Genomic DNA, 13465 nt, shown 5'->3' with positions numbered 1-13465 from the left:
TCTGCCGGAGCTCCTTTGCATAAAATTGAGCCCTGTTTGGTTTACCTTCAATGGAATTTCCCAACGAATTCAATGAGGTTTTTCTCTAACCATAATTTATAAAATTTCTTGAAAATATATCTTACTTTCGTATCTAATTGAAAATTAGAATGTAAGAGTCATGATTTTCTAGGCTTCGCCTTAATTGAGAAGAGATTATTGCTTTGATTTCATTGATGGAAATATTTAGAAAAAAGTTTTCAAATTAAAACAAAGAAAACCAATTTGAATGTGTTTGATAATCAGTAATATAAGAGGCATTTAACCTTAAAAATGTTTTGTTCTACCTGATATTTTACTAACTTGCTCATCCGGATATTGCTCTGTCCTATCACTATGCCATTCAGTTGATTGTACTTTGAAGCAGTGAGCTACCAGAAACATATTATATTTTACTAAAAAAAGTGAATGTAGAATGTTTTTGTTCATTTGTTCATAGCTCCAATAATAAATAAGTTATGAGAACTTAATTTCACGCCATTTTCTCTCACAGATTGAAAATAGTTGAATTTATAAGTTCGCGGTTTGAAATAAATTAATTTTCACATTGATTTTGAAATGAATTCACACATTGACTGACAGATTAAAAATTGGTTGCGTTCATATTTAGTGCACTCGGAATTCTAGTGGTTCCAATTTGGCAATATTGAAATCATACTCGGCTACTTGGAGATCCGTTCTTCTCACCTCCGGTTTATCAGGTTTAACTGACACCGTGAACTTGGTCGTCAACCCAAGCACACGAGTATCTACGGCAATTTTGAAGATGAGTTCACGCTGTCAGTTGATTTATGTAAATCGAAGATGGAAGGATTGGATCTTATTCTAACGTATTCAGAAGTTGATCATGTTAGACTGATGCGGAGAATCATTTGAAGGTCGTATAGTTTATCCAGTATTCAAATGATTTTCAAGTTAATCTTGTACTTTTTGGATGCGGAATTATCGTTTTCTGGATTCAGTGGCATGATTTTGATTTCTCGTTTGCTAGTTGTGTACAGTTATAACTTCGGCCACCATAAGTCTCGAATTAAAACTCCATCTCAGCGTTCTCAGCATCCGAAGTCAGGGTAACCAGGACACATGACAACACATTGACCTACAGACTTATATTTGGCTGCGTGAGGGTTTAGTGCACAGGGAATTGCAGTGTACCAATTTCGCAATATTGAAATAATACTCGGGCCCTTTTTTTCACCTCTGGTTTATCAGGTTTAACTGACAACGTGAACTTGGCCGTCAACCCAAGCACACGAGTATCTACGGCAATTTTGGAGATGAGTTCACGCTGTCAGGCTAATTTTGTGAATCGAAGATGAAATGATTTAATCTAATTCTAATGTACTCAGAATTCTATCATGTTACACTGACACGGTGAATAATTTGAAGGTCGTATAGTTCTCGTTTTCTAAAGGGTGTTTTTTTTAGAGCTATAGAACTTCAAATTGCAATAAAACAACGATGGATTATTCGATTGACATGAATTATATTTATCCGCAAGATAATCTTGTGGCATTACATTTTAAATCTGATTTCTGGCATATGACCGCTAAAGCTGGCTCGGATGTAGTCCAATCTGGACGTCCAATTTTCGATTACTTTTTCCAACATTTGTGGCCGTATATCGGCATAACACGGCGAATGTTGTCTTCCAAATGGTCAAGGGTTTGTGGCTTATCCGCATAGACCAATGACTTCACACAGCCCCACAGAAAGTAGTCTAGCGGTGGTAAATCACAAGATCTTGGAGGCCAATTCACAAGTCCAAAACGTGAAATTAACCGGTCACCAAAGGTGTCTTTCAATAAATCGATTGTAGCACGAGCTGTGTGACATGTTACGCCGTCTTGTTGGAACCACAGCTCCTGGAAATCATGGTTGTTCAATTCGGGAATGAAAAAGTTAGTAATAATGGCTCTCTACTGATCACCATTGACTGTAACGTTCTGGCCATCATCGTTTTTGAAGTACGGATCAATGATTCCACCAGCCCATAAAGCGCACCAAACAGTCCGTTTTTCTGGATGTAACGGTGTTTCGAAATACACTTGAGGATTTGCTTCACTCCAGATGCGGCAGTTTTGTTCGTTGACGTAGCTTCATCGCTAAACAAAATAAAATAGACGTAGTGTGCGATACGTATTCCGCACAGAACCATTATGTTCGAAATAAAATTGCACTATTTGCAAGCGTTGTTCAGGCGTGGGTCTATTCATGATGAATTGCCAAACCAAACTGAGAATAAATCACTTGAAAGCTGTTAAATCGGTCGCCATCTTGAACAGAAATGCCAAATTAAAGTTATATACCTCGAAAAAAAACACCCGTTATATTGTGTGCATGCTTTCGATTTCTCGTTAGCTAGTTGCGTACAGCAATAACTTCGGCCACCGTAAGTTTCGAATTAAAACTCCATCTCAGCGTTCTCAGCATCCGAAGTCGGGGTAACCAGGACACGTCCTTCTGCGCCGCAACCGGACGTGCAGACACGTTTCGTCCTTCTAAGGACGTTCTCAGGGCTCCTGTCTTGAGGCGCACGGCTTAACGTCAGAGTCTACCGAACTAGGGTTCCGTATCGTAATTAAAGTTTCTTGAATATGGAGATGACGCGGCTGAGGTGGCGCTTTTACGTGTTGTGTTACTCGATGATGAACGGGACAATTCGGTCCTTATTGCCCTGGGCGACCTCCATCTCGAGTCCTGTTCGTCCTCTCCGTTTTCATTACCGCCGGATATCGTTTGTTTTGGCGAGGTTTGCATGTTTCACCTGGTTGCTTGGTTTGAATGTTTCATGTTAGTTGATGGAGGGAAATACTGCATGTATTAGACGGAAAGTTGGCTGCGGTCTGGTCTGGTGCACTGGGAATTGTAGCGCTTCCAACGTGGGAGTATTCGAATCATAGTCGAGCATTCTGAGGTCTGTTCTTTTCACCTCCGGTTTATTAGGTTTAACTGACAAAGTGAACTTGGCTCTCGGCCCGAGTATTCGGGCATCTAACGGGTGTTTCTTTTCGAGGTATATAACTTTAAGTTGGCGTTACTGTTCAAGATGGCAACCGATTTAACAGCTGTCAAATGATTTATTCTCAGTTTGGTTTGGCAATTCATCATGAATAGACTCACGCCTGAACAACGCTTGCAAATAGTGCAATTTTATTTCGTAAATAATGGTTCTGTGCGGAATACGTATCGCGCGCTACGTCCATTTTATTTTGTTTAGCGATGAAGCGCACTTCTGGTTGAATGGCTACGTCAACAAACAAAACTGTCCCATTTGGAGTGAAACTAATCCTCAAGTGTATGTCGAAACACCGTTACATCCAGAAAAACTGACTGTTTGGTGCGCTTCATGGGCTGGTGGAATTATTGGTCCGTACTTCTTCAAGAACGATGATTGGCAGAACGTTACAGTCAATGGTGATCGGTATAGAGCCATGATTACTAACTTTTTCATTCCTGAATTGAACAACCATGATGTCCAGGAGCTGTGATTCCAACAAGACGGCGCAACATGTCACACAGCTCGTGCCACAATCGATTTATTGAAAGACACGTTTGGTGACCGCCTAATTTCACGTTTTGGACATGTGAATTGGCCTCCAAGATCTTGTGATTTAACACCGCTAGACTACTTTCTGTGGGGCTATGTGAAGTCATTGGTCTATATGGATAAGCAAACCCTTAACCATTTGGAAGACAACATTCGCCATGTTATTCCCGATATACGGCCACAAATGTTGGAAAAAGTCATCGAAAATTGGACGTCCAGATTGGACTACATCCGAGCCAGCCGTGGAGGTCATTAGCCAGAAATCATTTTTAAAATGTAATGCCACAAGATTATCTTGCGGATAAATAAAATTCATGTCAATCGAATAATCCATCGTTGTTTTATTGCAATTTAAAGTTCTATAGCTCTAAAAAATCACCCTTTATAAGGAAGAGGCGGAGAGAGTGTAACCACCATGTGAAGAGAATGAGCCTAGACAGAATGACAAAGATCACTAGGGAAAACAAATCCCTCATCGGACGTCCACCAAATCGATGGCTATCCACGCCACAGGAAACATAGACTGGAGAAAACAGACACCTTCTCAAGAAATAGAAGAAGAATTGAATAGTGACTCGAAACCATACTTCCTCATAATATTCAATGAACTTCTTGTAGTACTTGTGAGCTCCATAAAGTTGTTGTTGGATTTATTGATGTAAGAATTCGAAACAAGTTGGCAGCTTCAAGTTTCACACCTTGAATTTTGGGGTCAGTAGATGCCAACTAATATAGTCTTAACACTTCAAATATGCATCGCGTCAATATCAAAATTTCCGTCCAAGTCTATTTCTGTCAATCTAGGTAGCTCCACCATGTTATAAGAACTTTCCCCTAGGATCGCTCTACACCACAATAATTATTCTGTGCCATCGAGAAGGCAGCCCTTGAGGCATGTGTTGTGTTCTGGCACACATGCGAGGCATTATCTTCATCGCTGCGCACACAATGCGTATCGTTTTCCTCGTTAATTAACTTTTTTTCATTCGAAGGGCAACGTTGTAATCGGGGTCTGGTGATACGTCCGCAAATATGCACGGCTGTATAGCGTGCGTCTTTTCTGTTTGTTGATACATTGCCTACTGTGATTTACGCTGTTCGGAGGATTATTGTTGACGCGTTGAATCTCTTATCAATTACGCTAATTGGCAACTTGACTGTGATGGTGCTGAAAACGTGATTTTCTTGGTTCTCAGAGTTGGGGAGCTGTAGACAATCTACCAGTATATTAAGAGCACCATTAGTGATCTGTATTATTTTAGCGACAACTGTGAAGTTTCCAATGTGTAGGGAGAAAAGCTCCATACATTTTTCAGTTTGAATTTTTCATTATTGTGTTGACATAATCAATAAGAATTTTTTATAGGGGTTTTCAATAGGATTTTGAAATGATTATAATTAGCAGAATTGTGTATTATTTCATGGCATTTAACATCTTTAAGATCTAACAGGTGTTTTTTTTTTCGAGGTATATAACTTTAAGTTGGCATTACTTTTCGAGAAGGCAACCGATTTAACAGCTGTCAAGTGATTTATTCTCAGTTTGGTTTGGCAATTCATCATGAATAGACTCACGCCTAAAAAACGCTTGCAAATAGTGCAATTTTATTTCGAAAATAATGGTTCTGTGCGGAATACGTATCGCGCACTACGTCCATTTTATTTTGTTTAGCGATGAAGCGCACTTCTGGTTGAATGATTACGTCAACAAACAAAACTGCCGCATTTGGAGTGAAGCTAATCCTCAAGTGTATGTCGAAACACCGTTACATCCAGAAAAACTGACTGTTTGGTGCGCTTTATGGGCTGGTGAAATCATTGGTCCGTACTTCTTCAAAAACGATGATGGCCAGAAAGTTACAGTCAATGGTGATCGGTTTGGAGGCATGATTACTAACTTTTTCATTCCTGAATTGAACGACCATGATGTCCAGGAGCTGTGATTCCAACAAGACGGCGCAACATGTCACACAGCTCGTGCCACAATCGATTTATTGAAGGACACGTTTGGTGACCGCCTAATTTCACGTTTTGGACCTGTGAATTGGCCTTCAAGATCTTGTGATTTAACACCGCTAGACTACTTTCTGTGCGGATAAGCCACAAACCCTTGACCATTTGGAAGACAACATTCGCCCAATCAGCGAATATACTACGTTGCTGGCGATCGGCTTGAGTTTTTCAATTAAATAAACTTTAAAAAACCTTGAGAATTAAGTTTCTATGCAAATCTAATATTGTTTATGGAATGCTCAATTCTCAAGATCGACGAGGAATCGTGAAGTTTGGATTTTCATCAACATTACGGCTATAGCAGTTGAGCGAAGAAGACGGTTTCTATTCTTTACATCACTAACTTGTCCCATCAGCTCGAGTTATTCCACCAGAGTCAATATTGCCGGCCGACAAAGTTTTTCACGACAACTCACAAATGTTTTAGTTTTTACCAATTTTGATCTGAATATCAACAACTTCAATGTTTTATTGAAGCGTGTATTATTCCATTTTTAATAATAGTTTTTACTTGTCAAATGTCCAAGGATGACAGCTTCAAAAGTGATAGTTGCCCAGATAGCGGACTATTCTAAATGGAACTACTCATTGAAAAACCCATCAGTATTAAATGTTGCCAGATCGCATATAATTGATCTGCTCAGAGTTGAGAAGATACATCTATTAAATTCGCGTACCACTCAGCTTTACCTCTGCAAATATGCTCGCGTATATCGTCTTTTCGTTGTTACGTCGTTGCCTCATCCCCTTTAGAGATCTACGTGTGTTGGAGGATTATTGTTGACATGTTAAATCCTGGATTTGTGCAAGATGTTCATCTCGAATTAATTACGCTAATTGGGAACTTGGCTGTAATATTGCTGATATTGCGGTTTCTTGATTCTCGGCTTGACGCGTAATTTGGTGTGACTGTGCTGAAATGATTCGATACCGGATGATTCATTTGATGATACCGCGCATTAAAAACTGATTGCAGTTAATAGGATCATCCGATGAAAGATGATCCTATTAACTGCAAGTAGTTTATAATGCGCGGTATCATTAAATGGAGACTTATAGACTTTACAGCAGAAATCTATAAGTTGTCTACAAATGAGTGCCACCTGTTTTTTAATCGGACTAACTGAAAGGACTTCCCAAGAGATAATACATGAAAACCAAAGCTATATATCAGAGTTCTTGTATTATTCATATGTAATTAATTTGAAATAATTTGATCGTTATTTTAATGATAATTCCGAAATCATACATCCTGAAAATGTGAGTATAACAGGCCAATTGGCCTGTTATACTCACATTTTCAATTGAAAAGTCCCTGGTCTACCATAGTACAACACATTTTTTTGGCAAAATTCGATTTTATTATTCATCATAATTGCCTTCTAGGATAATACAGTGATCATAACGATCTTACAACTTTTCGATACCATTGTTTTAGTTCGATTTGTCTTTCGCTTCAAAATAAGCCCCAATTTCGGCGATTACTTCTTTCTTGGCGCTAAATTTATTTCCAGCGAGCATTCTTTCGAGGTCTGAGAACAGGAAAAAGTCGCTGAGGTCCAGAACTGGGAATTCGGTGGATGCAGAAGCAATTCGAAGCCCAATTCATGCAATTCTGTCATTGTTTCCATTGATTTGTGACACGGCGCATTGTCTTGACGAAACAGTACCTTTTTTCTTCAAATGGAGCCGTTTTTCAACGATTTCATCCTTTAAACGATTCAATAACGCTCTATAATAAATCGCTATTGACGGTCTGACCCTTTTGGAGGTAATCAATGAATATTATACCTTACACACCCCAGAATACTGATGCCATAACCTTGCCAGCTGACTGTTGTGTTTTTCCTCGCTTTGGATTCGGTTCATCGTGTGCAGTCTACTCAGCTAACTGTCGATTGGACACCGGAGTGAAATGATGGAGCCATGTTTCATCCATTGTCATATATCGACGCAAAAATTCAGGTTAATCGCACTTAAACAGCTTCAAACACTGCTCAGAATCATTAACACTTTCTTGCCTTTGATCGATTGTGAGCTCGCGCGGTACTAATTTTTCACACAGCTCTCTCATGTACAAATATTCGTGAATGATATGAGGTACACGTTCAGATGATATCTTCACAATTTCACTTTACGGTCTTTCAAAATTATTTTGTGAACTTTTTTGATTTTACGTCAGTGACAGTCTCTTTTGTCTCATTTCACCAAGTTTTAACTCAACATACCAATCAATGATGGTTGATTTTCCTGGTGCACACCCCAGAAATTCTTCATCAAGCCAAGATTTTTCTTCAACTGTATTCTTCCCTTTAAAAAGCAATATTTTATTAGCACGTGAAATAAATATGTGGCAAATTCACAACGTACCTGGCGATTGTATTATCGCTCTCGTCACTTTCTTCTCAGTGTTACTTTTTACAACATACTTTTATTATATTATTTATTATATTATATATTAAGTTTATTTCAATTTGCTATTAATCAGAACGTTAATTCTTGATAAAGTGACAGTGTAGTAAAACATTCTATTAGAATTGAATTTCTTATTGTTCATTTTAAAATTAATTTTTAACAACTGAAGATCAAATCCATATAAAATATAACTAAATCGGTTAATTTTTAGCTTGACTCTTTATCAACTTCTCCGAACGTTGTCGAATCTAATTTTCACTTTTGCTTCATTTCATTCACTTCTTCCAGAATACCTGCAATAATTTCAGGTGGCTTTTCGAGAACATAAACACAAAGTACGGAGGAATACAGATACATCAGAATTCATGGCCCATCATTCTAGCGTTGATCTTGAAATGACATTCGACGGCATATTTCAACCGTTGTCACTTGTCATATGGGTGTAATATTCTCCGTTGATATATATCGTCTTAATAACTTGATGAAACAGTCCCTCCCCCTCATCCTTCTTCGCTATAATCACCTCAGCTTTAATGGAATTAATCTTAGGGGATGTAGAGATACTGAAATTGTATGTTTTAATATGAACTGACAACTTGAGTGAACACATTATGAACTACGCTTGCAACTTTGATTGCTCGCTTCTGCTGAGAAATATCATTTTGCGCAAATGTTAACAATTTATGCAGCCAAGAATACTCTCGCATAATTTAGTTAGGCGCAACTGTTTTGGTCGAACTTAATTGGGTCGATATGCAAAAAAGATGATGACTTTGGGAAGAAGAATGTACGGAGATATCTTGTTTTCGAGTCACGACTTGTGTTTGGACGTCAAGACAGTGTTGTCACTCTATTATAAAAAAGAAAGGGCATGAGAGTTAACACTTGTTGGTCCTGAGCCTTTCTGTGAGCTTGGAAAAGACCAATATAAGACAGCGGTTCAACAATGGGGTGGGACAATAGAGAAACCCTCTGAAGAAACACTCCTGGTCTTGCTCAGGCAAAAGAATTAGTGGTGCTTTTACCGACCTACACCAGGAAGTATCTGAAGCCACTACGTGCTGAGCTTCGGGTAATGGTGAGACTGCTGACATGACACTGTTGGTGCAAATACCTTTTGTAGTACCGCATATATAGGCTGTTTTTTTTAGAGGTATATAACTTTAAGTTGGCATTACTATTCAAGATGGCGACCGATTCAACAGCTGTCAAGTGATTTATTCTCAGTTTGGTTTGGCAATTCATCATGAATAGACTCACGCCTGAACAACGCTTGCAAATAGTGCAATTTTATTTCGAAAATAATGGTTCTCTGCGGAATACGTATCGCGCACTACGTTCATTAGCGATGAAGCGCAATTCTGGTTGAATGGCTAATGAAGCTAATCCTCAAGTGTATGTCGAAACATCGTTACATCCAGAAAAACTGACTGTTTGATGCGCTTTATGGGCTGGTGGAATCATTGGTCCGTACTTCTTCAAAAACGATGATGGCCAGAACGTTACAGTCAATGGTGATCGGTATAGAGCCATGATTACAAACTTTTTCATTCCTGAATTGAACAACTATGATGTCCAGGAGCTGTGGTTCCAACAAGACGGCACAGCATGTCACACAGCTCGTACCACAATCGATTTATTGAAAGACACGTTTGGAGACCGCCTAATTTCACGTTTTGGACCTGTGAATTGGCCTCCAAGCTCTTGTGATTTAACACTGCTAGACTACTTTCTGTGGGGCTATGTAAAGCCATTGGTCTATGCGGATAAGCACAAACCCTTGACCATTTGGAAGACAACATTCGCCGTGTTATTGCCGGTATACGGCCACAAATGTTGGAAAAAGTCATCGAAAATTGGACGTCCAGATTGGACTACATCCGAGCCAGCCGTGGCGGTCATATGCCAGAAATCATATTCAAAATGTAATGCCACATAATTATCTCGCGGATAAATAAAATTCATGTCAAACAAATAATCCATCGTTGTTTTATTGCAATTTGAAGTTCTATAGCTCTAAAAAACTCCCTTATTGGCGTAGGTATTCAAAACCAGCATGACAAGATGTGTGCTTCTCATGCTAGGTATTTTCATCAATTATGTTCAGTTCGATTCTCGAAGTCTGCGAATCTCATCTTCAGACAAGCCCAAGATATATAAAAGTTACTTAAACAGGCAGTTCCCGTTGAAATGGCTGAACTCCCTTGTATTGGTTTTTTCTAATCAAAAAGGTTCAGGTGGATCGGTTGTTTTTTTGTGAGCTCACCATATTGTTTATAACTTCAAATACTACTTGTGTGTTGAAGTGCATGATCTCTACGGATACATAATAACGTTTGGGTGAATAACTAGAAAAAGAGTAGTCTTCAGTAAGAAATAAGTTCGTCTATGTAATGAAAGACATTTCTCCCCTTGCTCAAATCCTCCAGCTAATCCCTTCGAAACTACAAACTAGAAGAGCTCATACTCTCTCAGCGCAATCGGATAATTCCAGCGTCGTTCTCAGAAATCCAACCCAGCCTGCAGTTCAGCTGCAGAAATTAATCCGCGATATGTTTCGTGAAGGAGGGGGCGGGCTAATCAAGAGATGCACAGCAGGTTAGGGGCCCCGTTCTCCTCAGGTAGTTCGGTCGGGCGCCCTATTACGTGCAACGGACGGCCGGATTAGGGCCGCTCTGACTAACGGGCGCCAAGATTGTATGTCGACCCCGACGCCCGGCGTCGCCGCCCCCCGGAGTTTGAATTCCGGGAAACTTTGGAGTCGTTAATTGTATAGCGCGTCCCGGAGTCGATTTGAATGCGCCGCGGAGAAATCCTGGGGATGAAGTGAGCACAACTACCCGACCGACGCTGATTTAGGGAGTTTTCTAAACCCCCTCTCTACCCCTACTCCTACGTTCGGGGTTTGTTGATTTTTTCGCGAAGTTTCGAGGGGGCCGTTCGATTTTGGTAGGTGGTGGGGGGCAGTGGGATCGTGTTTTTATCTGAGTTGGAAGTTTGAAGTTGGGTAGTGCGATTTAGTTTTGGGATATCGGAGGAAGTTGGTTGCTAATTTAGGAAAATTCAGGGGCTTTTTTTATAGAGTATCGTATCATTAAAGTTGGCTTTGGGTTATTGCTTGTCGTTCTCTACGCCTTAAAAATTCGGAATCATTAATTATTTCGATGTGATCTAAAAAAAATAAGTTGTTTCGAATGATTTTTACTCTTCTACTTTCCAATACTTCTGGAATCTAGAAAAAATATACAACTTCTTCAGTTTGGTTTCATCCAAAACTAGCTACAGAAATCATTTCTGTTCAGTTTAAATCTGAACCACCGAAAAAATGAAATCAATAACAAACCATTATATTGAGTTTTTGATATTCGTGATTCAGTAAGAATTAAGAGTTAATTAATATCAGTGAAGTTAGCATTCAGTGCCTGTTTACAAAAATTTCCATGCTTACAGATAAGTTCTACTTCTATCACTTCATTCTATACCTTTTCAACTTCAAATTGAGTCTCAAAAAATTCATATTGAGAATATTTAAATTCAAATTGGGACTAAACACATTAAAATTGGGAATAACCGCATTCAAATTGAAAATAATCGAATTCAAATCGGGACAACATCAATCAATGTGAATTCATTGTATGAAATCTATTTTTATATTTTCTTTGATCAAAAGTAGCGAGGGACTGCATAACATAAGTTTGATTCGAAAATATGCCCTATATTGAAAAAAAAGTGAAATCATTAATTCAAAATTTATGTTGATAGAAAACATTCAATAATTATGTAATTTTGAAAATATTCTGGATCTTTCATTTCGATATGAAACATTTCATCTTTCTTTCCTTTTTTCAGAGAAAATCAAATTAAATAGCAATAAATATCGTCCCAATTTGAAATTTATTATTCCCAAATTGAATGTGCTGAGAAAAGATATGGAGTCTAGATCTTTTGACTGCTTTAATATTTACTTTATAAATAAAAACTAATTTAATTGTAGATTTCGCGGTGTAGTTCTAAACTAGCAGATGAGTTATTCAACTGAAAGAAAATTAGTTGTGTATTAGAGGTTCCTCGACGGACATGTTTGAAGTTGATATCGGGGTTCTACAAGGCTCAGGCTACAGGCTACATTTTCATTTTACTCATTAATTACTTTTCCAAGAATTTACTTGACGATTATCGCAGATGATACATCGATATTCAAACAGCATTGAAACTGATATCACTCAGAAAAACATTTTTTCATCATACTTATATCAAAATTAATCATTCTCATGATTTTCAATTCTTTCGAATTTGTTACTTTGGAATCATTACGTCAACTCAACTCAATAAAGTTGCTGGATCAGTAGCGACGCTAAATGAGAGCCAAGGGGTGCCCGGTTCAACTCCTTTAATTTTTGCTGGTTCCCCTGAAGTATAGCATGGGCAAAAAATATTACATGAATTCAACGTAAACTCCATGGACCTGGAAATCTTGGCCCCCCTCAAAAATCCTGGCCTCTGAGCCCCGAGTATTCTTGAAAGTTGGCGTCGCCACTGATTTGAATTGACTCCAAATTCCAAAGAGAATCATTCACATAACCATAGCAATTTTTTTTAACGTTTTCAATCAAACTCTGAATATTCCTAAATGACTTGTATCAAAGTAGGTTACCTTAATATTATCCACAAAGCAGATCCGAAGTGCTGAAATCCGTTGAAAAGTTAAGAAACCTCAAATACGCTGAACCCAACCTTCCAGTCCTTTAGACGATCCCTTCTGTAAACTGACCTGGTAAAGATTACTTCCAAAAGTCAGGAAAATAGTCGTGTTGAAGTTATCGAATACAAAGACGAGTGTTTTTCACGTTCTTTGTGTAACTTTGGACGATTTTCATCTGGAAAACCGCGAAGGCTGAAGGGAAAATCGTTGATGTTCAAAAGGTTTACCAGTGTTGTCGAAAAGTTTTCTGGGTTATGAATATTCAAATTTAAGAACGAGAATCCCTTTGGCCTTAGTCAGCCATAAAACTTATACTTTTCTTTTGTCGCATCTCTTTCTGCATCAACTTGAAGGAATATCAGAACTTATTTGTTTTTGAGGGAATCGTAAGAAAAAATATCCTGTATATTTTGAGTGATAATCTGGGAGAAATATTCACAAAATACTAGTAGACCTAGATAATGTTGATTTGTGATTAATTCAACAATTTGTAAACGTTGTTAAGGCATTTAGTCCCCTTAGAAATTACTCGTTTTTTTCAAAACAAAACGTAAACTCTCATTGGGAAACCCTCACTTAATGAGGAATAGTCAATCAATGTGTTCATAAAGCTGGTCGTAAGCACAATTCTAGTACATTGCCTAGCTGTTCCAAAATGGCGAAGGAGCCAGTTGTCATAAATTAAATAAAATCAAACGGGATTTTAGATAACGAGAAAAACACGTGATGTATAGAGTGTAATGTGT

At 38.4% G+C, this 13465-nt stretch overlaps 1 protein-coding gene across 4 annotated transcripts in view; it reads left to right on the top strand.

The window, feature by feature from the left end:
- Positions 1-13465, top strand: part of LOC123671538 (peripheral plasma membrane protein CASK) — a 368319-nt gene that overhangs the window by 55987 nt on the left and 298867 nt on the right. The gene's annotated exons all lie outside the window — the stretch shown is intronic.

The sequence above is a fragment of the Harmonia axyridis genome, chromosome 1 (genome assembly GCF_914767665.1).
Source record: "Harmonia axyridis chromosome 1, icHarAxyr1.1, whole genome shotgun sequence".
Classification (NCBI taxonomy): Eukaryota; Metazoa; Arthropoda; class Insecta; order Coleoptera; family Coccinellidae; genus Harmonia; species Harmonia axyridis.
Note: the sequence above shows the minus strand (reverse complement) of the source record. Positions and strands in the feature narration are given on the sequence as shown.